General features: G+C 38.2%; 1 non-coding gene across 1 annotated transcript; it reads right to left on the reverse strand.

The window, feature by feature from the left end:
- Positions 1 to 1,534: 1,534 nt before the first annotated feature.
- On the reverse strand, positions 1,535 to 1,642 carry LOC130952791 (small nucleolar RNA R71). Its single transcript, XR_009074966.1, has one exon. It is a non-coding gene; the product is annotated as a small nucleolar RNA R71 (small nucleolar RNA).
- Positions 1,643 to 2,801: the final 1,159 nt, after the last annotated feature.

Here is a 2,801-nt window from a genome sequence, read left to right on the forward strand (position 1 = left end):
TCTTGCATGCATTGTTATTTGATTTTAGTTGCATTTTGATTATTCCTTATTATTAAAAAATCCAAAAATATTTTAATTTGTGTCTTTTCAAGTCAATGATACAAAGAATTGAAGATTCAGAACATGCTGCAGAGGAATTATACAGAAAAAGCTGAGCATTCAAAAATGCCCAGTGAAGAAGGCAGACTGGCGTTTAAACGCCAGCCAGGGTACCTGGTTGGGCGTTTAACGCCCAAAGAGGTAGCATTTTGGGCGTTAAACGCCAGAATGTATACCATTCTGGGCGTTTAACGCCAGGATGGTGCTAGGGGGAAGATTTTGTTTTCAAAATCAAATTTTTTCAAGTTTTCAAAGTTTTTCAAAATCAAATCTTTTTCAAATCATATCTTTTCAATCAAATGTTTTCAAAATCAATTTCTTTCCTTTTTCAAAGATACTTACTAACAATTAATGATTTGATTGAACATTTTTTGCCTTTTCTGTTGAGGAAGGTTTTATGTTTGAATCATATCTTTTCTTGTTAAGCAAGTCATTAATTTTTTTTATCATATCTTTTCAAATTGTTTTCAAATCATATCTTTTTAAAATTGTTTTCAAATCATATCTTTTTAAAATTGTTTTCAAATCATATCTTTTTAATCACATCTTTTTCAAAATGGTTTTCAATCAAATCTTTTTGATTTCTAATTTCAAAATCTTTTTCAAAAATCACTTGATTTCTTTTTCACTCTTATTTTCGAAAATCAATTAAGTGTTTTTCAAAATGTTTTCAAAATCTTTTACTTAATTTTCGAAAATTACTTCCCTTCTTCTCACATCCTTCTACTCTTGGACTAACACTACCCCTTAATGCAAAATTCGAACTCTATCTTCTTTGATAAGTTCGAATTTTCTACTTCTGTCTTCTACTTTTCTTTTCCTCTGACACCTCAAGGAATCTCTATACTGTGACATAGAGGATTCCATATTTTCTTGTTCTCTTCTCTTTCATATGAGCAGGAACAAAGACAAAGGCATTCTTGTTGAAGCTGACCCCGAACCTGAAAGGACCTTGAAGCGGAAGCTAAGAGAAGCCAAAACACAACTCTCTTTAGAGGACCTGACCGAATTCTTCAAAGAAGAAGAACACATGGCAGCCGAAAACAACAACAATGCCAACAATGCAAGGAAGGTGCTGGGTGACTTCACTGCACCTACTCCTGATTTCTATGGGAGAAGCATCTCTATCCCTGCCATTGGAGCAAACAACTTTGAGCTTAAGCCTCAATTAGTTTCTCTAATGCAACAGAATTGCAAGTTCCATGGACTTCCAATGGAAGATCCTCATCAGTTTTTAGCTGAGTTCTTGCAAATCTGTGACACAGTCAAGACTAATGGGGTTGACCCTGAGGTCTACAGACTGCTGCTATTCCCTTTTGCTGTAAGAGACAGAGCTAGAATATGGTTGGATTCACAACCTAAAGATAGCCTGGACTCTTGGGAAAAGCTAGTCAATGCCTTCTTGGCAAAGTTCTTTCCACCACAAAGATGGAGTAAGCTTAGAGTGGAATTCCAAACCTTCAGACAGAAGGATGGAGAATCCCTCTATGAAGCTTGGGAAAGATACAAACAATTAATCAGAAGATGTCCCTCAGACATGCTTTCTGAATGGAGCATCATAGGTATTTTCTATGATGGTCTCTCTAAACTATCCAAGATGTCTTTGGATAGCTCTGCTGGAGGATCTCTTCATCTGAAGAAGATGCCTACAGAAGCTCAAGAGCTAATTGAAATGGTTGCAAATAACCAATTCATGTACACTTCTGAAAGGAATCCTGTGAACAATGGGACTAGTCAGAAGAAAGGAGTTCTTGAGATTGACACTCTGAATGCCATTTTGGCTCAGAACAAGATATTGACTCAACAAGTCAATTTGATTTCTCAAAGTCTGTCTGGAATGCAAAATGCACCTGGCAGTACTAAGGAAGCTTCATCTGAGGAAGAAGCTTATGATCCTGAGAACCCTTCAATGGAAGAGGTGAATTACCTAGGAGAACCCTATGGAAACACCTATAATTCTTCATGGAGAAATCACCCAAATTTCTCATGGAAGAATCAAGAGAGACCTCAACAAGGTTTCAATAACAATAATGGTGGAAGAAACAGGCTTGGCACCAACAAGCCTTTTCCATCATCTTCTCAGCAATAGACAGAGAGTTCTAAGCAGACTACCTCTGACTTAGCAACAATGGTCTCTGATCTAATCAAAACCACTCAAAGTTTCATGAATGAAACAAGGTCCTCCATTAGGAATTTGGAAGGACAAGTGGGACAGCTGAGCAAGAAAATTACTGAACTCCCTCCTAGTACTCTCCCAAGTAATACAGAAGAAAATCCAAAAGGAGAGTGCAAAGCCATAACCATGGCCGAATATGGAGAGGAAAGAGAGGAGGTGGACGCCACTGAGGAAGACCCCAATGGGCGTGCACCAATCTCCTCTGAGTTCCTCAATGAGGAACAATGGGAATCTGAGGCTCAAAATGAGACCATAGAGATTCCATTGGACTTACTTCTGCCATTCATGAGCTCTGATGAGTATTCTTCCTCTGAAGAGGATGAGTATGTCACTGAAGAGCAAGTTGCTAAATACCTTGGAGCAATCATGAAGCTAAATGACAAGTTATTTGGAAATGAGACTTGGGAGGATGAACCCCCTTTGCTCACCAAGGAACTGGATGACTTGTCTAGGCAGAAACTGCCTCAAAAGAGGCAGGATCCTGGGAAGTTTTCTATACCTTGTACCATAGGCACCATGACCTTCA

This window comes from Arachis stenosperma, chromosome 9 (assembly GCF_014773155.1).
Source record: "Arachis stenosperma cultivar V10309 chromosome 9, arast.V10309.gnm1.PFL2, whole genome shotgun sequence".
NCBI lineage: Eukaryota > Viridiplantae > Streptophyta > Magnoliopsida > Fabales > Fabaceae > Arachis > Arachis stenosperma.